The sequence below is a fragment of the Columba livia genome, chromosome 1, assembly GCF_036013475.1.
Source record: "Columba livia isolate bColLiv1 breed racing homer chromosome 1, bColLiv1.pat.W.v2, whole genome shotgun sequence".
NCBI lineage: Eukaryota > Metazoa > Chordata > Aves > Columbiformes > Columbidae > Columba > Columba livia.
Window position 1 is genome coordinate 164,564,655 of NC_088602.1, and position 23,848 is coordinate 164,588,502.

General features: G+C 38.0%; 2 long non-coding RNA genes across 9 annotated transcripts in view; one reads left to right on the plus strand and one right to left on the minus strand.

The window, feature by feature from the left end:
- LOC135576488 (uncharacterized) overlaps positions 1-23,848 on the plus strand; it is an 83,601-nt gene that overhangs the window by 27,521 nt on the left and 32,232 nt on the right. For 5 of the 8 annotated variants that reach the window (XR_010468274.1, XR_010468268.1, XR_010468269.1 and 2 more), the window contains 4 exons: positions 1,753-1,809; positions 2,959-3,063; positions 4,207-4,335; positions 18,999-23,593. This is a non-coding gene — a long non-coding RNA (uncharacterized LOC135576488). The remainder of the gene's footprint in view (positions 1-1,752; positions 1,810-2,958; positions 3,064-4,206; positions 4,336-18,998; positions 23,594-23,848) is intronic. The other 3 variants (XR_010468273.1, XR_010468271.1, XR_010468277.1) reach the window with 3 other exon arrangements.
- Positions 1-23,848, minus strand: part of LOC135576492 (uncharacterized) — a 137,352-nt gene that overhangs the window by 22,904 nt on the left and 90,600 nt on the right. The window lies entirely within an intron of this gene.

Consider the following 23,848-nt stretch of genomic DNA (forward strand, 5'->3'; position numbering starts at 1 on the left):
GAGTTATCACATATTGCATGAGGAAAAGTCCCATGAGGGTGTTCATGTGATAGCAAATAGCTAACAGGAAAAAAAAAAATATCACAGAAGCAAATAGGCTTCCAAAACTCTGATATTCACACTTAGGGGAAGAAAGTTACTGTGTCTCCAAGACTGGCCAGCACATACTTACTAGATGACTATATGGAAACTCTAATTATTGGTATATAATTTATTTTCAATTTGTTGTGTAAATTTTAGCCTGCTGTCAGGAAGGCTGGTACCACTCTAATAATCTTTTCTTCTCCGAAATATGATAGAAATCTAGCATGTACTCCTAAGTATAAGGAGACTGCTGATTTTATATCCAGCCTACTGTGAGAATGATTTCACATCACAGCATCACTGCGCATCACTTGCACTAGCTCAGCACAGGTATCAGTATGAGCTCAGAGTGGAACAACTAATCATATCTACATTCCTGATGAGGGAAAAGATGGGGGAACTACTGAAGATAAAGTACAGGGCCTGGTAATGAAGACAGGAGGGAAAGAAAGGTCTTCAGCTGGTAGACCTTAAACCTCTGCAAGCCTGGACATTTTTTTCTTGGCACTTCAATAGCAGTAACATCAATAACAGTTAAGAATAAAGTGAAGAATGGCAATTAAGAATAAAATGAAGCCCATGTAAGCATGTAAGCTTTCCTATCTGTGAGACACTTAGGCTCCACCAGCTGTGTTGGCTTGCTTCCTACATCTGGGCTCCAAAACGGGTAACAAGAAAACTCTGACAGAACTATTTTAAGATCTCTGGCATCAAGCAGAGTGGGGGTGGGGAAAAAAAAAAAACAAAAAAAAAACCCCAACCCTCCACTTTTTAACTGAAATCAGTCTGTTGAATGCATTTTTGTTTGGCTGCCACAGTTCACCAAGCAGCCTAATGTGCCAGCTATTAGTACCCAGCAGAGAGCATGTTTGCAGCTATTCAGCAAAACTATCACATGTCCTTAGCAAAGGCAAGAGGGATCAGCTGCTCAACGCTGGAGATGATAAAGAGCAGAGCTATTAAAGCAAGCAATAAAAAAAAAAAAAAAAAAGAAAAAAAAGAAAAACCACAACCCAGAATGGAGAATGATTTTTATTATTATTTTTTTAACCTAATGGATGACATCTATAACTGGAAAGTATGAGTCAGAGTGTGCTGTGCCAACATGGGGTCTTTATGATGTTTTCATCTGGCTTGTTCTTCTTCCTTGGCTGGGACCATTTTACCTTATTGATTTTTAAGTTTTAGGTTCCTTACAGTGCTTAGGAGATAGGTCCACATGTGTGTTTGTGTATGTGTAAGTAGTGATAGGAGCTCAGTGAACCGAAAGCAAAGAGCTAAACTACTCAACTCAGGATATTTTTAGGGAGTAGTGAGGTTACTTTACAGCGTTGGGACCTCCTAGATAAATTCTTGCTGCCAAAGTATTATTGCTGCCAAATCTGGCAGCGATGTGAGTGTGGGAGGCAACCACCCACTTTCTAGTGAGGACAAAATGGACACAGCTCCGTCTTCACAATGATTAATCTCATCCAAAAAAGCTTTAAAAACAGAGAACTGTTTGTCCATTTGTAGCACATGAACAAATAGAATCCATTTGCCACAGAGCTTCTCCGTAATACTGTATCTCCAGCATGTAACCAAGAAATAAAATTATACTACTTGTTGCAATGACATTTGTCCAGTTACCTCAGAAACAACACATCTGATTCCAGATTCTCATTCCAGAAAAATCTCTTTATATTTCAAGATCAGCCCTGCAGCATGGAGGATCCCTTGGCATGGGTGAGTCCTGTCCTAACATAGAGCCAGCATTTTTTTTTATGGTAGCTTCTCCTACCCTGCAATGCTCCATTTCAAGATTCATATTGGGACACACAGACTCCCGTGAGCAGAGTAATCCCCAAGACTGATGCAAGACAACATCATGTAAGCCATGTCTGCTTGGGCTGGTGCGATGGCTGGGTCCCCCCACGGCTTTCCAAGGACACAGGGAGGTGTGAGGCACCCGCAGAACCTTTGCCTCCCTTTTCCCACAGCTGTTATAGGTCATGCTCAGTGCAGCTGAAAATTGAGCCCTCAGGGAGGGAGCTATGATGAATTCACTAGATTAGGCAGTGAAAGCCAATGTGAACAAAACAACCAGCTGGATCAAAAATGTTTCAAGCAAGAGCAAGAATGCTACGTGAATGGGGGAAATAATCTTCAGAAATATCTCCTTTCATTCTCCTGAAGATTATGCCCATCTTTTCTTTTATACACTTTGTTATAGCCCATATATAGCTGTGAAGCTGACAAGAAATAAAGGTATTTTCATCCTTCATGTACTATCTTGTAGACATCAAAAACAGTAGAATGTCTCCTCATGAAAGAATGTGATGTTTCTTGGTAAAAGACTAAAAGACTATTCATGGAGGAATCTGTCTGAAGCCCTGGGATGTCCCCCCCCCCCCTTTTCCCCCTTTTTTTTTTCTTTTCTATTTTATAATGAATATTGGCATCTAAGTTGTTCAGCTCTTTGTGGTTATTTTTAGTTCTGGACAATTAAAAGCCCTTACAAGAATTAGAAACAGTAAAATAACATACATAAGGTAGCAGAATTCCAGAATCAGAAATTGAGAAGGTATTTTAACTTTGTTACTGGAGGTGGAACAATAATTTCAGCATAGACTAGTGTGAGAGTAGACTCCAGTTTATTTCTTTACTTTTGTCCTGTGTCTCACAGGTTGTGTAGAAACCCTATGCTTTCAAATGTTGTTGTTTTTCCTTTAGCTGAGAAATGTCCTTTCATATGTGAGCCAATCCACCCACACTCTTCCTGTGATTATCCTCAAGAAATGGGAAGAAAATTCCATACAATGTGCATACCAGATAGTGTCACACTTATACTTCAAGCCTAGTTTCACTTGATTAGTAGTTTCCCTTCCTTTTCAGTTCCCAAGGAATGTGTATTCCCATAAGGCATTACTGGAAAATGTATGACAATTACTGTACTGGAGGAATCTCTCCTACGGATGCCACTCTTACCACAGAATTTAAGTAAGTAAAAGCAGCCTAATATTTGTCATTTGAAGGAGTGAAAGGCAACACTTAGGAATTTCTGTACAGTATCGCCTGTAAAATCTCCTAAGGAAATCCACAGTAAAATACAGTATGTGCCGAGAACAGGCTGGGCCACCTAAATGTGAATTGCTTTTGGCTTCAGCTATTCAGAAATCCCCAGAACAGGTGCCAAATTAAGTCACTCTACTAGCTGCTTTCCATGGTTGAAGGTCAGCGATAGTTAACACGGAGAGGAATTTGGATAGCAGATCTCACAATTCAAATGCACACGAACTACTCTAAAACACCAATGCATTTCTACCTCAGAAAACCTCAAGTGTAGAGCAGTTTAGCTTTCCTTCGACATGGAAGTGGTTTAGAGCTTACAAGAAAAACTTTTTAGTCTTTCATATCAACGTTGATTTATGCCATTTATCTTATCTATTTATAACTCAAACATTCTAAATTAGAACTACTAAATGCAAATACACCATAATCTGACAGAAGGCAAAATATTCTATAAATCTGATTTGGAAAAGGAAAATATTCACTCTCATATAGCTGACTAATGGTTCTACAGTTGCAGTTTCAGGAGCTCGACTTTCTGAAAGAACTGCTGACAACCCATGTTAAACTTCGAAGATTAGTATGTTTAGCCATAATTTTGCTCCCATTTGAAACCTACTTTGTTGTCTGCTTGTTTCTTATTGCTGCCTTTGTTTCTTAGAACACTTGCATAAATAGAGAATTTTTGTTACTTGAAAGCTTTTTGATCTCCTTTTCATTTCCCACCTGCAATTATAACTCTTTCTTGGTGACATCACCCATTGGATGCAATGAAAAGAATTCTGATAAATAGCTCAATAAAGAACTATTGACATCAAATGAAAAATAGCCAGCTGGAACTGATGAACTCTCAAAAAGCCTGTTTGCATGAAAGAATCATAAACAAGAAAGAATACAATCAGAGAAGTACAGAAAATACACTATGTAAGCTATGCAGTGCAAAGTCAATGCAAAGAATTGAAAATCTCATAAAGGTGGCTGGTAATACAAAGTTAACTGTGTAACCTGGTTAGCTAGAGAATGCTCACAATCATTAATCCAACAATGGTAATGTATTATTGTACTTTATTTCAGTGAACTAACAGGGCTGCTGTAATTTCTTTTACTTCCATATCTACTTAAATTCAAGCTGGGCGCACTTTTAAGAATATCCTTCTGTGTACTGAATTTCATTATGACAGTGAAACACACCATAAGTGCATGGTAAGCCCATATTGGTTTGATATTTTGCCTTTTTCCTTATTCCCCAGACTAAGAGTTGCATTATATGTAAGTCCAGACTGAGTAAGTATAAAAAAACCATAACTTAATTCTAATGTGAGTGGAGTTGCTTTTAAACTGTTCTGGTAAAGAATCTCATACCTTTTTTGAAACAAGTACTGGTGTATGCTACTGTTATGGGTTTTTTTTCTGCGTATGCGTAAACTGAGGACACATTTACCTTAAGCACATACCTTAATCATATTTACTAACCCATCACAGAAGTATGGATTGCAAGCCACTTCCCTCTATTAGATGTGAAGTATTCCTTAAAAGAAAATTAAAGCACAGTTGTTGCTCCTGGGCTCTATCCACTTTGTTGAAGTGCTTATAATATTCACAGCATAAAAGTGAAGGCAGGGAATATAGAGTGTACCAGTAATTTTAGTCTTAGCCTCTGCTTTTGAAAGAATTGGAAAAGAAGAAATTGCAGAGAGGAGTTTCTGTCAATTTACACTTCTGTTAGTTTTGGTACTCTTGGCTTTCTAGATAGAGGGAATGTGCTAGTTAATACATATTCTCAAAAATCTTCAGGTTAATGTGCAGTCAGTTTAACTCACAGTTATAGATTACTATCATTATAGTGACTTTTTTTTGACAAACCTGCTATGTCTTTGTTCACTGAATAATAAGATACAAAAAGTGACAGGACCTCAGAGCTGTTTGAAAGAATGTGATACATACAGATTCAGTAATAACTCCTAAAACAGTAACAACAGACATATACAGTCTTGCGGTCAGAGTTGGTTTGTGTCCACAATCACAATAGTATTTCCCATAGTGCTTATACAAGCTCTGTGTGCTAATAAGCATGGATAATGTTCAGGCTTTTCACTGTACTTTGAATTTACACAGCTTATCGCTTCATAGTAGAGATGACCCAAATGCATTCTCTGGTTCAAAAGCAGTTGCTCTCTGGAACAACTTATTAGGTGCTCCTACTTCAAACCTAGTTACTTAAGCCTAAAAACCTCTTTCATACACAGGTTGTATCTGCTTTAAGTCCATCAAAGCTGCTGTGGGTTTACACCATTGCAAAAGAGAAAGAAAAGCAGGCACCGCGTAACCTTTCATCCCCAAGGATCTCTGTCTCTATTTGCTTGGAATAGCACATTTGGGAAACCCATCAGCTCTGCAGTATGAACCAACCAAAACAGATTTGGTTTAAAACAGGCTGGTTTAGAGTTAAGGTAGACAGTTTATGTAAACAAGATGGTAGGAATAACTTCTAGACTACCCCAGTCTTCTGATAATCTGACATACAAAGAGAGATGGAAATCAGAAAGTGATTTCAGAAACTCTCTTTGATTCTAAGAGAGATACATTTTGCATTTGACCCTTTAAAAAATGTCAGCAACACTGTATTTGCCTTTCTTGATCTTTGTATCAATACCTTCTGGCTGTGTAAGATACTAGCAAATACGTTTTACATCCAAGAAGATATTTTCAGAACTGTCACAAGTGAGTTTTCACATGAAGCATCATTTATGTGACATTTACAGTTCCTGAAAAAATCAGGCACAGACATGCCCAAGAGTGCCAATCTTTTCCCTCTGGAAGGATGAACCTCAGAATGATTGTTTTACCAAAGAAGACAAGCAGTTTGTTGCATGGTAGACTTTTACGTCATATGTTTTATTTAAAGTCATATATGTAGACACTAAAGGCAACACTGTGACCTTTGTGACTGCAGCCATCAAAACAGCGGTGTCCCTTAGCTCCACTTTGCTTCCTGTTGTCCAGGTGATGTGATTGCTCAGCTTTCTTCATGCTGGGTTGACATAATTACTTGAGTGAGAGATAAATACCTGAAGCACATCTGAGAGAAGCTGGCAGACTGTCTGGGAGAGGTACTATCTAGGACTGAAGGAGCTATTTCCTTCCTTTTGGCCAAGCTTGTGAACTGAGAGTATCTTCTAGAATCTTCAAGTGCATCTCAATACCTTGGCAGCAATAGCAGCCAGGGAACTTTATTCTGTTTTGTTTTCTTATTTACAAGTCTATGTCAAAATGCAGATTTTCCACTGTTTTGGTCATGCAGAGTAAGCAGGCGTAGTGCCCAGGTTTTAAAATAATTTGAAACCTCAGAAAGAGTAAAACCTTGTTTGCTTTCTGCTCCATGTCTTTTACTGCATTAATGCTTAATAGCTATCCTACCTTCCACTTCCATTCTGGATGCACATCAATTACTGACTCTTAAGATCACTGTATCTGAAAGACACAGTATCTTACAAGACAACAGGTAAGATGAATGATCTTCTACCTTGCTGTGATCTTCATTTCTTGATCTAGTGTGCTGGTTATCAATGAATACTACTGATAAAAGTTATAATAATTTAGGATTGGATTTAGAGAAAAATTGTCTTGTTGTCTAGTTGCTTTTTTTTTTTTTTTCTGTTTGAGAGATATTTACTTGAAATCATGTCAGTTTGGGTTTATTGATAAAATGAGGTTTTGTATCATGTATACTTTCATTCATAATATTTGTGACAGGTGCATTGTATAAATTGATCAAATAGTTGCATAAATTTCACAACTGTTGTAGATATTAAAAGCAGGAGTTTACTGGAATATGCCCATACAATTGCTGATGCAGAAAGAAAGGCATGATTGTGGTATATCAGGCCCAGTCATCTGAAGGTCTCACTTTAATCATTTGTGGTATTAGAGAAGATGATATTACTTCATTCCCCAGAACAAGGGAATGAAGCTATTTCACAAGGTGATGCAATCACGATCAGTTAGCTGTAATAATTTATTGGGCTCAGTCCTTCGCTCTTATGCAATGGTACACAGCTGTTTTATCAGGTCAGAGAGTGCTTTTCTTTTTAGTTCACTGTTGAGGGTTTATTGTAATCTTTGCATTAATTTTTCTGAATGGAACTCATATCCAATCATGAATGTTTTAGCAAGACATTCAGAAAACAAGCAGCACAGTTAGTCAGTTTTACATACTATGATTGTCTGGTGCTGCTAGGGCAGGATGAGGACTGAATAAGTGCTCTTCCATTGAGAAACTGGCCAAGATCTTACTTCCCAATTTCAGTTAAAGTACCTCTCAGGAACTTAATGGGGTGGATGACAATATAAATGAAGGCAAATTTTATAGCTGAGGCCCATTGCAAATACAGGCCAATTCATAGTAGACTTCTCAGTGATTTCACAGTGATTTCTGGGATTTTACACTAGAAATTCAATGTAAAATTTTTTCTCACTGTAATTTAAGAGCATGAGGAAGCAAGACAGACATTTCAAATGCTTTTCTTTTGATTGTATTTTTAGCATCTGCTAGTGAGGTATTGTCTTTCACTATTGTATTAACCTGTACTACTGATACTTTCAATGCTTTGGTTTCTATGAAAAGAAGGAAATTTTATACTAAAACAACAAATATATACTTGAGTATTAATAATGAAGACTGTTCTGCTAACTAATTTCAGTGTCAGTTTATAAAGATAGCCAGATATTAAAAATTTTACAGTCTAGGTCAAGTTTGGATAAACATCTATGAGAGCAAGCTTTCTTATCAGATTCCAGAACTTCCACTTGGCATCTCAGCTGGAAATACCAGAAGAAAAGCCTTTCTGTTAGAGCACAGTCATTTCCAGCACTAGTCCCTGGTGGAAATCAGAGGTGCCAAAGTACTTTTGCTCATGAAGGGTTCAGTGTAAGTTCAGTTCCAAGCATGGACTAAGGTTTATTTTGTGTTTTCTTCTTGAAGTCTGTGAGAGGGATTGAGTTGTAAGTACTGCATTTTTGTTTTAAAGCCTAATTGTAAACAAGCAGGGCCTTCACTTCTAATTGCTGAGGATGTGACTCGAGCCAATCATAGAATCATAGAGTCACTTCAGTTAGAAGAGACCCTTTGGATCATTGAGTCCAATTATAACCTAGCTCTAGCACTAAATATGTTCCTAAGAACCTCATCTAAACTCCTTTTAAACACTTCCAGGGATGGTGACTACACCACTTCCCTGAGCAGCCTGTTCCAATGCCTGACAACACTTTCTGTGAAGAAATTTTTCCTAATATCCAATCTAAACCTCCCCTGGAACAACTTGAGGACATTTCCTCTTGTCCTACCACTCAGGAGAAGAGAACAACACGCTCCATGCTACAACCACCTTTCAGGTAGTTGTAGACAGTGATAAGGTCTCCCCTCAGCCTCCTTTTCTCTAGGCTAAACAGCTCCAGTTCCCTAAGTCGCTCCTTATCAGACTTGTGCTCCAGACCCCTCACCAGCTTTGTTGCCTCTTCTGTAATCTCTCTAGTACATCAATGTCTTTCTTACGGTGAGGGCTCCAAAACTGAACACAGCATTCAAGGTGTGGCCTCACCAGTGAGAAGTACGGTGGCACAATCACTTCTCTAGTCCTGCTGGTCACACTATTCCTGATACAAGCCAGGATGCTGTTGGACTTTTTGGCCACCTGGGCACACTGCTGGCTCATATTCAGCTGGCTGTCAATCAACACTCCCAGATTCCTTTCTTCCAGGCAGCTTTCCAGCCACTCTTCCCAGAGCCTGTAGTGCTGCCTGGGGTTGTTATGACAAGCACAGAACCTGGCACTTGGCCTTGTTGAACCTCATACAATTGGCCTCAGCCCAATGATCCAGTCAGTTAGTTTTGAAAAGGACCACTGATTTGACATACGTTAGTTGTCAGGTTTTCTGCAAAAGAGAAAGGAAGTGGTTAAGATATTAGATGGAACTTTTCTTAACTTAATAATTAAATCTATTCCTTTTCCACAAAATGCAGAACTATCTTCTTCTGCCTGAAGAGACTTGAGCAGCAATTGTTTATATCCCCAAAGACTGCCCTAATCACTGCACTTCAGCACAGTCTGAGAGTGGGAGGGAGGAGAGTCGTCTTGGCTACTTTTGATAAAGCTATTTCACTTTGGATAAAATAACACAAATTAGATGAAGAGGTTTAATACACATTTCCTTATATTCAGACAAGTGCTTAAGCTAAAAGAAAGATTTATTAGTGTTTACCTCAATTAATTTTTAAACATGTGCAGATCAAGTAGAGCAGCTTCAGTTGGAGAGGCAGAGCTGACCCTCCAGTCCAAAATGTGTCACATCTAGATATTAAACCATGCTTGCAGAAAGTGTGAGTTCACAACCTCTGAAGCAGATAAGTAATATGAGTTCAAGGCTTTTAAGACTCTCCTGAGTGCTTTAATAGCAATAGCAAGACAGCACCAGCACCTCTTCCAGTAATTTTTCTCTGTTTACAATGACTGGTGCAGTAGCCGTCTTGTGAGAAATCCCAAATTCAGAGTGGATTATAGTTTGATGTTTAGCTCAGTGGACATTTAGTTCATACAGACATGGTTTGAATGGTTCTGTACATGCTGACAAGCAGATGTTTAAGGTCAAATTGGGCCTGATCTTGGTTAATTCTCCTCTTCAGTCAATGAAGAGGGTCATTCATCCTACATACCTTAGTGTCACATCTTGTGATAGAAGAAGTGGTCCTCTGAAGGTGACTATTTCTCTTCACAGAATGAACATTTAGTTGATGAGGACTGTGTTAGGGAGCAATTAAATAGTCTGGACATCCATAAATCCATGGGTCCAGATGGGATGCATCCGCGGGTGCTGAGGGAGCTGGCTGAAGTCATTGCTGGACCACTCTCCAACATCTTTGCCAAGTCTTGGGAAACGGGGGAGGTGCCCGAGGACTGGAGGAAAGCAAATGTCACTCCAGTCTTCAAAAAGGGCAAGAAGGAGGACCTGAGTAATTATAGACTGGTCAGCCTCACCTCTGTCCCTGGGAAAGTAATGGAACAGCTTATCCTTGGTGCCATCTCAAGACATATCAAGTATAAGAGGGTTATTAGGGGCAGTCAGCATGGCTTTACCAAGGGTAAGTCATGCTTGACCAACCTCATAGCCTTTTATGAGAATGTAACAAGGTGGATGGATGATGGCAGAGCGGTGGATGTGGAGTCTACCTTGACTTCAGTAAAGCCTTTGACACAGTCTCCCACAGCATCCTCACAGCTAAGTTGAGGAGGTGTGGTGTAGACAATAGAGTAGTGAGGTGGGTTGCAAACTGGCTTAAGGAGAGAAGCCAGAGAGTGGAAGTCAATGGTGCGGAGTCTAGTTGGAGGCCAGTATCTAGTGGAGTGCCTCAGGGGTCAGTGCTGGGGCCAATATTATTCAATATATTCATTAACGATTTAGATGAAGGAATAGAGTATACTATCAGCAAGTTTGCTGATGACACTAAGCTGGGAGGTGTGGCTGACACACCAGAAGGCTGTGCTGCCATCCAGCAGGACCTGGACAGGCTGGAGAGTTGGGCGGGCAATAACCTAATGAAATTTAACAAGGGAAAGTGTAGAGTCCTGCATCTGGGCAGGAACAACCCCAGGTTCCAGTATAGGTTGGGAAATTACATATTAGAGAGCAGTGTAGAGGAAAGGGTCCTGGGGGTCCTGGTGGACAACAGGATGACCATGAGCCAGCACTGTGCCCTTGTGGCCAGGAAGGCCAATGGCATCCTGGGGTGTATTAGAAGGGGGGTGGCTAGTAGATCGAGAGAGGTCCTCCTTCCCCTCTACTCCGCCCTGGTGAGACCCCATCTGGAATATTGTGTCCAGTTCTGGGCCTCTCAGTTCCAGAAGGACAGGGAACTGCTGGAGAGGGTACAGCGTAGGGCAACGAAGATGATTAAGGGAGTGGAGCACCTCCCTTATGAAGAAAGACTGAGGGAGCTGGGTCTCTTTAGTTTGGAGAAGAGGAGACTAAGGGGGGACCTTATTAATTTTTATACATATATAAAGGGTGAGTGCCATGAGGATGGAGCCAGGCTATTCTCGGTGGCAAACAATGATAGGACAAGGGGTAATGGGATCAAGCTAGAACACAAGAGTTTCCGCCTAAATTTGAGAGAAAACTTCTTCTCAGTGAGGGTAACAGAGCACTGGAACAGGCTGCCCAGGGAGGTTGTGGAGTCTCCTTCTCTGGAGACATTCAAAACCTGCCTGGACACCTTCCTGTGCGACCTCACCTAGGTGTTCCTGCTCCAGCAGGGGGATTGGACTAGATGATCTTTTGAGGTCCCTTCCAATACCAAACATACTGTGATACTGTGATACTGTGAACATAGACATGCAGCTTTGATTATGTTAACTTTTAGGGTGACAGGTAGAAATCTTACTATGAAATCCTCATGAAACCTGTCTTGTACAAGTGGATACATTTACAAAATTCAGACATCAATACTGTTTGGTAACAGTTTGTAGAGTCTTTTCAAATTAAAATTTTGAATGTCAGCAACAAAAGTAGGAAGCAGATGCAGCAATATTTTTATTGATGTAGCACTGCACGCCTGTTTGGTGCAGCTCTTTAGATTCTGTTTTAAGATGAATAAATAAAAATCTTTTTTTTTTTGTAAAGTGGTTTCACATGACAATCCTGTGTAATAGTAAAAAAGTCGTTCAGGATACTGCATTTAAAACCTTTTATAAAGTTCATAAACATATTTTTTATGTCTTATTTTTTTCTTGCCTAAATATCCAAAACACTATGCTTTGCCAATTTGATATTTGTGTGCAGATGGATTGGCTGGGAAAGATAGCATGAATTTTTAAATAATATATTGACTTTTTCCTTGTAATTAAAAATGTTGATTTCCTTTGAAAATACTCTGAAAGTTGCAACACCTGTAATTCTTTCAATTAGTTTTTCTTTTTTAAAGTTTAAATTAAAAAATCAACATATCTCTCTGTTCTTCTTTTTGATTATTTCCATTCAGTCTTAGCTCAGGACTTAATCTGAAAAATGGACCTCAGAAGAACTTTGTATTCTCATATATATCTTCTTTATGGTTGATCTGTGGAAAGCATGTTCCTGTTGCCAAATTCTTAAGACTATATTGGATACTGTATTATTGATACTGTAGTATATAACAGTCATGCCAGCACAAGAGAGGACAGAAATATCCACTGGGCAGCAGGCAACTTGAGTTGCAAAGTTTGACCTTGTGTTAAATCCACTCTCCTTTTAATTCTTATGTTTATATCTGAAAAAGGGGTTATCTCTTCTATGGAGTACAACCCTGAGTGTAGTGAACCAAGATTTTCCTGCTGCTTGAAAGAAGAGAGCTGAGAGTGTTACCAGAAGGTCACTCAAGGTAACACAGCTGCTTTAGTTCAATACAGCATTTTTGCCTAGAAAGCAAGAGGCCTGACTTACCTTTTGCATGAAATTATTTTTTTGCTGTGTGTATTTTTCCTAATTAATTCAGAAAATTGTGTGGATTGTACCTGTGAGTTATCTGTATTTTGGAACAGTGTGGAAATAAGCAATGATCCAGAAAACAAAGCCACTAACTCAGTTATCATGGCATTTGTCATTTCTTCCTATGGATTTCAGGGTCTTGAGTAAGTAAGATGACAGTCTTTGAATATCAACACCATGAGGAGATGTGTTCAATGTGAGCTGTACACTGCTGTGCTTATAATCATTGACCTAAACTGTGAGCTGGGAAAGTGACAGACTCCTTCCAGTCCCTAAACATCCATTTGGCTCACTCAAGGGCAAATTTATTTTCACAGCAGTTGATTACCTGTCTGGAATAAGTGAACTTCAGAGAAGGCCAAGGCAACAGAGCTGAAACACACATCTGTTAAGATCACAGTGCCAATGAAGTTTGTGAAATGATGCATATTTCCTGCAGAAAGTCCCAATTGCTCCTTCCTTTCTGTGTAAAGTATACTTTTTCTTCAGAAGTTAATTAATTGATATTTATGTTTCATAATATGTTCCTGCTATTACTAACACTATAGCTTACTGCACAAGATGCACATCAGGTGTTTTTTCTTTTTTTCAGGCTGTCAAACAACTGTAGCGTGGCACTAGCTGTTTAACAAGAAAGAGCACATACTACCCATTGCTAATTCTATTCCAAAGCGGCAGCTGAATTAACATAAGCTTTAAGTGGGCGTTATGTATTCATTTGCACATTTGCTGCTGCTGCTTATAACTGATTCTGCTGCAATCTGCTACACCTGACAGGACTGTTGAATCTCCACAGAATCTTAAAGAAGTAACAGATGTTGCAGGTATCTCTGCATAAACTCATGAAACACACTACAGGTCATTAGTTTCAAATGTCTCGGGGCAGAGAGATACAAATCTCTTTCTCTCTTTCTCTGCCCACAGTCTCACCCACTACCAGCTCTGGACAGAGTACTCTCTATAACCTACCTCATCATTGTGAGTCATGTTTCAGCTTATTGTCCTTTTTCTCTGCTGTCTTTTATTCAGGTGAGATATTTGATTAAAGTATATCCAGGATACACTGGTCATAAAAGAGATATTTTTTTTTTGCATTTACCTCAGAAGATTGAACCTGGTCAAATGCAATCAATTGCAGTTGTTGCTTCTCCACACAAGCCTGCTGCAGTATTCCCAACCAGAAGGACTCCAGGCATAACCCCTCTGTTGAGCATGCTGAAGTAACTTTGTTAAACCATTTCCTTAGAGACAATAAGATGAAACCAATGGCATCATTCTCTGCTATTACCTAGACAGGATTTGAATTCAGATTTTTTGCAGAAGTTCCTGTGACAGCTCACAACTACTGCTTGTTTCCTTTTATTCTGGGTAAGCACCATTTGCAGAAAAACATCAGTACCGTGGCTCCCTGAATTCAGATTAAATCAGGAAGTATGTGCTATTTTTAGTTCTGGAAAATATGATCATCTTCTCTTGCCTGCTGCTTGTAAATCACTTTGCATGGCTTTTTTTTCCCTTTTTTTTTTTTTTCTCTTAGAATGTATTAGGACATTACATATTTCTGTTGATGTATGCAGTGGTGATTTCCAAGATCACATAGGAATGAAAGCGAAATGTGTACTGTTTGTTTTGACTGCTTATTCAGTCATTACACAGCAAGGGTAGAACTCATTCATGCACTGCTCTTCATTTTGTATCAGTTACCACTGTGACCACTCTGTGCAAGTAGCTTTGCACACAGAACTATAGAGGCATGCTTAATCTCTTATCTCCCTGAGATCACTTCATAAAGCAAAGCATGAAGTGGATTACATTAAAATGTGTTAAATGTTTTCATTTGTTTGTTTGGTTTGTTTTCTTTGTTTTGTTTGTGGTTGTTGTTTTCTGTTTTTGTTTGTTTGTTTGTTTTTGGTTTTGTTTTTGTGTTTTTTTTCTGGCCTACATTTTATGTGGTAAGTGTCAGGACAGCTGAGACATTTTATAATAACTTTTCTGCATTCAGTTTCACTTTGAAACCCTCTTTCCTACAGCCTGTGGTTGGTACATATGAAAAGCTGTGGGCTGTATCACTGGAGGTATGTCAATATTGAATGTCATGCAAGGCAGCAGAGCTATTCCAAGGACAGAGAGCTAAAAGTTAGTCTGTGACCAATGGTGTAATAGGCTCTACTGCAAGGTGATGAATCTTCCTACTATGTCCAAATGATGACATAGCACAACCTGCTGTACTTCCTCCACTCTTTTTGGCAGCATTGATTTGCTGAGTCAGGCTGTAGTTGTTAGAAGTGACAGAAAGAGTGACGGATAAACTGCAGAAACCACTGTAAAAACTGAGAAAAGAAGGCTGTTGTCCATGTTTCAAAGACAGTAATTATCCATATGAAATCTGTCTCTGGACACTCTCACTTTCTACTGCGAATCACACTTTATAAATTGTTCCTTTTGCTTCTTAGTTACTGTAGCATGCAGTATACCATTTTCCACCACTAACAGGTTGCTATTTATGAACCCTACTTGATAAAGAAAACTATTAACACTTGAGCCTCTCTTTGAAATGTTAAGCATGCATCCTCTAGAGACAATTAACTTGTTTATATTCCCATACACTTCCTTTTTTCATATTATTTGCTACTCAGTTTGATCACAGAACCACAGATTGCTAGGGATTGGAAAGGACCTCTAAAGATCATCTAGTCCAATCCCCCTGCCAGAGAAGGAACACCAAGATGAGGTTACACAGGAAGGTGTCCAGGCGGGTTTTGAATGTCTCCAGAGAAGGAGACTCCACAACCTCCCTGGGCAGCCTGTTCCAGTGTTCTGTTACCCTCACCATGAAGAAGTTTCTTCTCAAATTTAAATGGAACATCCTGCGTTCCAGTTTATACCCATTTCCCCTTGTCTTATCGTTGGTTGTCACTGAGAAGAGCCTGGCTCCATCCTCATGACACTCACCCTTTATACATTTATAAACATTTATGAGGTCGCCCCTCAGTCTCCTGTTCTTCAAGCTAAAGAGACCCAGCTCCCTCAGCCTTTCCTCATACAGGAGATGCTCCACTCCCTTCATCATCTTTGTTGCTCTGCACTGGACTCTCTCCAGCAGTTCCCTGTCCTTCTTGAACTCAGGGGCCCAGAACTGGACACAAGATTCCAGATGTGGTCTCACCAGGGGGGAGTAGAGGGGAAGAAGAATCTCTCCATACCCCTTCTAATACACCCCAGGATGCCATCGGCCTTCTTGACCACAAGGGCACAGTGCTGGCTCATGGTCATCCTGCTGCCACCAGAGCATATTTGTTCCTAAATATTATTTTAAATAATCTCAGTGGAAATGTCTTGGATGCAGTAACTGAATGATAAATTTTCAGGTTGCTTTTGAGCTGTAGATGAAATGTCCCTGTTGTCACATATGTTGTTTGACATTCTGAAAACTGTCTTTTGAAACAAATATTTCCCAATAGGGAAAGACACAAATAATATACTAAAACTTTTATTTGAAGCAGAACCACAGTAAATACATCGCTAGGAGATTTCTTATTTTTTTTCTTTAATTTTTATTTTCCCATTGGATTGTGAATTTTTTTGAGTTCCTGATATTCAACATGCTGTATTAATTCTCATGAAGGAAAAACTCAAGCTTTTGACATGGAATATGGTTCATCTCACTAGGTTTTACCCATAAAATATGCAAACATTTAATCTAAGCTAAAGAAGTAGGCTCCATTTGTAGCTGAAACACCTTCATATCATCTTAATACAAGTGTCTTGGGCTGATGGGATGAATGACCCTCTTGAGATGCCTATGTTTCAATTAAATGTAGATGGATCCTAGAAGGCAATCCTAGATTTGATGTCAAGTCTAATTTTTAGATGAATTTAATTTGATGAGGTGAGTTGTAGGTGATTTCACTTAAAGATTGATTCAACACAGTATAAATTAAAGATATTTTTATGAGAAAAAAATCCAAAATCAATTATAATATAGAAGAAAATAAAATAAGTTAGATAACAAAATATTTTGCTATTGCATTGGACTGTAGTATGACCTCATGTTGAAATAAGGCAACAATGAAGAAAGAGGGCTGAGTGACCAGATAAATTATCAGTCTTGTCAAGAGAGAAAAAGGGCTCTCATTCCTTTTACTATTCCCTAGGTAGAATAATGATTCACATTTCACTCCCATCCTCCCCTCTGGGCTTTTGGGCAATAGGAGCAGTGAAAGAGGAAAGTTGTCTTTTAGGAAGATATTCCAAGATATTCCAGGATATTCCAAGGTATTCCAAGACAACAGGACAAATTAGGAGGGCGATACATGTGAGAAATTATGGGAAATTTGTCTTAGTTTGAGTTCAATTAAGAAAAATAAAAGCCCACCTTGAAACCATGTTCTTTAAATGTCTCTAAACTGGATCATCCTTACCTGCTTAATTTTGACAAAATGGTCCTTCCTGAAAAAAATTATTTCAACATTAGTTTACTGTGTTTTTTATGTAGTGTATTTGGTTATTTTCACTATACTTTCAACCATATGATTCCTGTGTTTAATAACTATTTCTGTAGAAATTCTACATAACATGAGCAGGTGTAATGGCTGGAGAAAGTGGCCATTTCAGTGATGGACCGTGTTCATGCATTTGTATATGAGACGTGTTTTGAAATCATTTTTCATCAGATATAAATATAAGAGAAAAAATTTGTACTTCAGAGACTTTTACATTTTTTCTCCAAAAAAACTAAAAAAAAAAAATATTTGGAAAAACAATCAGCTAGCTGTGGGAAGCACATCTGTGCGTGCATCAGATTCTGTTGATGGAAGGCACTAAGCAAAATAAAAATTCTTAACTGCTATTGTAATGAGTTGTTTGTGTTCAGTAATGAGTTATCTTTGTTCACTAATGACCAGAAGAATTTTTAATGAGAAGTCACTTTCTGATGTTTGGATCATAGGTCATAATGTTCAGATAGAGACGACAGAAGTTAAACATATAAAGAGTTATGTAGTCACTCACACTGTCAGATCTTAACTGGTGTCACATACTCAGAGGTTCCACTAGCCTGTGGAGAAATCATTTTATTGCTCAGCACCTCCAAAAATAGGCCTATAGAGAACTGGACTGAAAAATGTAGTGTAATACTGACTGAAAAGCAAACACATTTCAAAGCCAAACACTTTGTTTCTTATATCAGTCATTGTAAACAATGAAAAGCTCTGTATTTAGCTTTTGGAGACATTTGCACTTTACACAAAACAAGTGGCCTTACTAAATTAGCTCTTTTGTACAATCATACTTGTTAAAAGAGTTAACCCTGCGAGTGCTTGCTGAAAAGCCAGCCTGAAGCATTTCCAACACATTCCTTGTGTTTAATGAACTATGGCTACACAAAGACTTACTGTCATGTGGATATGGAGTTTCACCAGGGCCAGTGAACAACCTAGAGAAACACTATTCATTAACATGGACATGGATTTAGTGTTTGTTCCTAAATAACGGTGCTTTAAATATGTAAGGTGGTGGGGGGAAAATATGTAAAGCGATAGTACACTCATTAAAACTGAGTGTTCTAAATAGAAGCAATTCTCTTGCCAGTCTTCAAAGTCACATGTGGAATTTGTCTGTAAACTTCCCATTAACTGATGTGAAAATTTCTGATGATTATTGTTACTGTTTTCCTTTTGTTCAAATTACTCACCTGTTTTTTTTAACCAGAGTTACTTTATCTTAAATGTACCTCTCTGGCAAGCTCATAACATTAGTCTTCCTTTAGCAAATGTTTAAGATTATTACAGACAAGACAGCATTAGAAGCAAAGATAGACAGAGAACTGCGGCTTCTCTGCTCTACCTGATTTGATACTTCAGAGTTCTAAAAGTTGTGGTAGCACCAAGACAACAGGTTTCGTCCAAGGGTATAGTCCAGCCTATGGCATTTGGTACATCCACTTGCTTGAACTATCATCATGTCATTCTTGTACCTAGTAATCTGCAGAGGTCTATCAGCTATAGTTCCTTTATTCTAGTGAAGTCCAGTAGTAAAGAATGGTCAAAGGACTAGAAAATAAGAGAATTACAGATTGCTTGAAAGTATGGTTAAATATTATTTTAAAATGCTACCTCTATCTTGCTATTTTGAAGCAGACTTGTACTCACACATATATTTGCAAATGTATGGATATATGCCCTTTTAAAAGGAAACAAATTCAGTCATATGGCTGTGCAGCTCCTACATTACATAACTGGCCCCAAACTATGGCAGTGATCTTGTCTTTTATTAATATGCAAGTTAAAAGCTTACTCTAAGATAACCATGTGAGTCGGGATTCTTCCTACCCTTATTACTTTTCTTTCTAGGTTCAGACTCAGAATTTGCCTCAATATTACTGGTCATTCCTTCTTCTTACATCCCTCTCCAAAGCCAGAAGTGTCTCGGCAGTTGCCCAAACCTCTATATAAAGTACAGAGGCAAGTATATGACTAACTTAGACTGGACTCACATTTTAGATGACTAAAAGTAGTGAGGTGAATCCTACCTGTTTAGGTTTGCTGTCTCTATGTAGCCAGTTTGCGTCATATGGAAGATAAATGCTACAACAAACACCACCCTTGTAAGATTCCAGAACTTCAAAACACAGCCATGTGAAGTTCTTTTCCTGAGTTTTTTTTGTCTAAACTGGGTGTGAAGTTTAAATATTTCACTGATGTTTGAGTAATGTCTTCGTCATTGGGAAGACATTTTTAATAAGGTAAATATACAAGTACATTTTTGAAAAGCTCAGATGCTCACCTCTTCTGCTAAAAATATTGATTAGGTCTTCAACACCTTCTTGTGAAGAAAAGGATATTATTGTTACAAATGCATTCAGCTGAGAGGAAAGACAGTGAGACTAGCTATAATTGTCTTGGCTCAGAGTCTAAACCCTTGATTTGCAATTGGTTATTATCTTTTTTTTGGCCTCAAGAATGTTGAATCAAGAATTTTCTCTATCAGTGCTTCTTGGCTATAATGGTATAAATAAGTTAGGTATGGTCATTCACTTCATATGTTCATGCTTTTGGGGATAACTAAGATATTTAAAAGCTCAGTACTGTCTATTCAGCAACTGATGCAAAGATTTTTTAAATGAAAGACTTCTGTTGTTGTACCTTTTTTTTTTTCCCCTCATTTTATTCCTCCACAAAAGAGAGAGTAGCACATGAATCTTACACTGTTTGATATTTTGCACATGACTAACAAAAATCTCAGCTTGGAAACTTGGGAAAATAAAGTATGACATTTGCTTAAAGTCTGCCTGTATCGCAAAATAGTAAAAGCTTTTCTGGCTTTTCACCTCCAATCTGGATTCAAGTCAGAAGAGAGACAAGTTTAGTTAGATGGCATGTTTCATATTTCTTCTTCCCTGGAAGAAACTGAATAACTCCACATGGATTCTTTGGCAATCCTTAGTGACAGCAGTCCTGGTAAGAGAGAACATGTAGGAGATGATCGTGCAATAATGCTTTTGAACATGACAGCTTGCACTTACTTCTTAAAATAAAGAAACAAACAAACCAAGAATGTTTTATTTTAAAATGCCTAGTACTAATGGAATATTCCCCTGTTGTCAAACTGCAGCATTGCTTGCACTGGGATCCCATTTTCTTAACATACACTGGCATGAAGTACTTTCCAAAATAGCATCTATCTTAAAGTGGTTACTTTCTTTTCTGTTCTCCAGTGAAACTTACATAATAACTTCCTGTTAAACAGGAAAACCAATAGCATCTTTATGAATCTTTCTTTTTTCAGTTTACCAAAAAAAAGAATAAGTGGCTTGGTGTTCCTCTTAATATGGGAATGTTTTTGAAAATACATGTTAAAATGAAAATTTTAGTGTTTTCAATAAATGCCAGAATATAGACAGAAACATTTTCTGTTGATACATTCTAAGAACTCCCCCTCCACAACCTTGTTTGATAGTAACACTGCTGAAAGATTTTTAATATGTGTCTGACTTTATTCATTTTATTCAAAACCAAAGATGATGTTCATTTGCCAATTTTTGGTTCTGGCTTGTTTTTTTTTTGTGACCCTGGCTCAGTTATTAGTATTTCCTTAATTGACGAGCAATCCATTTTGTTGCTGCATTTTTGGTGCTTCATCAGTAAGTAATATTTTGTTTATTCTGCATTGGTCTAGCCATCCAAATGATACTTCAGAAACAGTCATTGCCCTATACATACCCGTCAATGGGCAACAAAACTCAGTAGACTTCACCTCATGGCATAAGTCTATTATTTCTTCCTAGTTTGCGCTACCTTAATTTTAATTTTTGCTTCATTTTCAGTTCCACCATAAGCATTAGTGGAAATTTTCCTGCCTATGTACATATTTCATATTAGGCTATCATTTAATAAACTCAAAAATATCAGTATTCTGAACCTGAGCCGAAAACCACATTGAAGACTCATTCTTTCCTTAAACTAAATGTGAACTATTTATATGCCTTTGGATTATAGAAGAGTATTAAACCAGCTACTGGTTCATAATACTGCTTTTACCAAAAGCTTCCAACCCTGCACAGATCACAAACAGCACATAGTTTAACTGTCCTTCAGTACTGCCACATCCAGGTGAAACTACCTTGAGACATTGGCTTGACTAAAATGGAGAGAAGCTGCTTTCTGTTGTTTTTCCTTTTCCTTAAATTTTCTGAAGAAAAATAAAGAAAAAGGAAAAGGAAAAGAAAAAAAAAAAAAGAAGACAGGGATTGTAGAAAGGCTTGAGCAGGAAAGGAAATTAAAAAAAGTTAGATCAAATTAGATCAAATTGCTTTAGAAGGACTGATCCAAAGAGGATCATTGCACTGGAAGGACTGATAAGACAATGCTGTTTTAGAAGTGGGTGTTTAGTCCTAGAAGTTTTGAGATCAAAGCTAAAGGGTGTAGGAGAATGAGCAACAAATTGTGGGAAAATGATCCCAAACACTTTGTAGTTTATACTGAGAAAAAGTGATGAGGAAACTGAGACAGGAAAATATATATGAGAGTATTTCCTGCAGTTTGCCTAAACCTTCTCCTTTGCCCAAGGCTATGTGGATCTCGTGGATGTGTACCCAGCAGAGCGGCATAGGGGAGTGCCCTAATGCAAGGAGCTCAAACAACATTCTGCTGGTGGACAAAAATGGTTTAACAGGGCATATCAGTGGGCATAAATGGTGTGATAGGGCATAAAAGCGACTCAGAAAGCAAACCACATAGAGGCAGCGATTTTCCACTGCCTCTTGGTGGAGACAACTGCCAGCTGTGTGGGTGAGCTCCTTCTTGCCACTCTGCTTCACTAAAACAATGCGAGTGGGTGCAGGCTCCTGATTTGATGATTTGAAGAGACCTGTTCTCATCTTGCACAAGTTTAAAACAGTTGAAGACCACTGACTTACAATAAATTGTTCCTAAATGAATCCAACACAGGTGAAAAAAGGATTAGTTCATGATCTTGTCTGTAGCAAATCATGGACACAGAGCCCATGAGAGGCACTTTTTATTCACTTTCCCATTACCAAACTTCTCAATGCTTCTTTTTATTGTTACATTTTCTTCTTCTGCAGCTAGTGGATAAGATGGCAGAATTCCCGCTAATTTATGTATTATGTGTAAGTATTGTGTATCTTTTCATGAAGTCCAGAAGGCTTTTTCTCCTGCTGTACTATACCTGTCTGCAAACAACACCACTCTGGTTTCTAATGTTGAGTATTTATTAGAAATGCTTTTACATGAGCTGGCAAGGAGACAACAGAGCAACCCTATCTACAGTAAAAGGAAATATTAATTTCAAAAGCATTGTGTGAAAACAAAAAGGAAATCAGCGCTAAAATAAATCACTTAAAAATATGCTACAGATTCCTTGATATGTCTTTCCGTCATCTGAAGATAATGCAAGCTAGTTATTAAAAAAACGCAAATAATATTTTCCTAGGTAGATCACTACAACCTCTTGGGACTTGGCTGACGTATTTACATATGTATCATAATAATTATCCTGCCATTTTCTGACTGTTGTTGTATCAGTTTAGCTACATTTGTTTTAACATTGATACTCAAAATAGTTGCCTTGATTATTCTTATTTTACTTTCCTGTCTTAACTGGTGGGCACCAATACATGGAGCAAATACTCAAGAACATGTTAATTCTCTCTTTTGCATCCTATATTGCTTTTTTGTAAAAAGATAAAACAGATTTTCAGAGACAATATGCTATTACTGTAAAGCATCATCTCAAAGAATCACAGCATAGTTCAATGGAGTAACCACAGTTATTCTCTGAGAGAGCTCCCTTCTGATAGGGACAGGTAATGCTATGATTTTCCCAAGGCCAGCCACTCAAAAATCATGGATTAATTGCATCTTCAACAAATGCAAAATAATAATAAAAAAATTACAACTTTTTTTTTTTTTTTTTTGGGTTTTGAAGCCGTATGTGTGCTCATAGCACCCTTTCAAACTCTTTTTTTTTTTTTTTTCAGCCAAGAGTCCTTTTTTTTTAAGTTTTCAAACAGAAACTGGAATTATGTGTTTGCTCCTCAACCTCATCTCCAAGAGTGGAGGTTTAAGAAAACACATTAAAGAGAGGAAGACTGCATATAAATTGCAGGATCTGGGAACACGCATATAAGCAAATCATGGAAGATGTAACATGCATTTCTAAACTATAAAATATATCTTTGGCACCAAGAAAATTATGCAAAATTTAAATAATGAAATTTAGATGTTGCTAGCTGATCTTTGAAAGGGGTTGTACAAGTATTCAAAGTGCCAGTGTTTGATTGTTCAATTTAATAAAAGCAGTAAGAAATATGTTTCTCATTTCACTGCCTCTTGCTATTCATACAGGCTAATTCTCACTCTGCCAGTGGCTCATTTCTTCAATTCCAGGATGTACCTTCATTATTGTTGATGTATTATATTACACAGTAAGTGTCTTATGTTAATATTCAGAACCTTGTGGTTGCCAGGCATCCTCCTTAAAGAAAAAAACCCTAGAATTTTCTTTTTAATTAAACAGTTGTCTTCAATATGAATAGTTGTCATAAGCTACTGCCATTACCCAAGTGGTAATGTTTTCACAGATTAGAGAATTGTTCAATATGAAATCCCACACCTGTATTGATTGAATAGTATGTGGAATATATAAACACAGTCAAATTACCAAGTAAACAGTTCTCTAG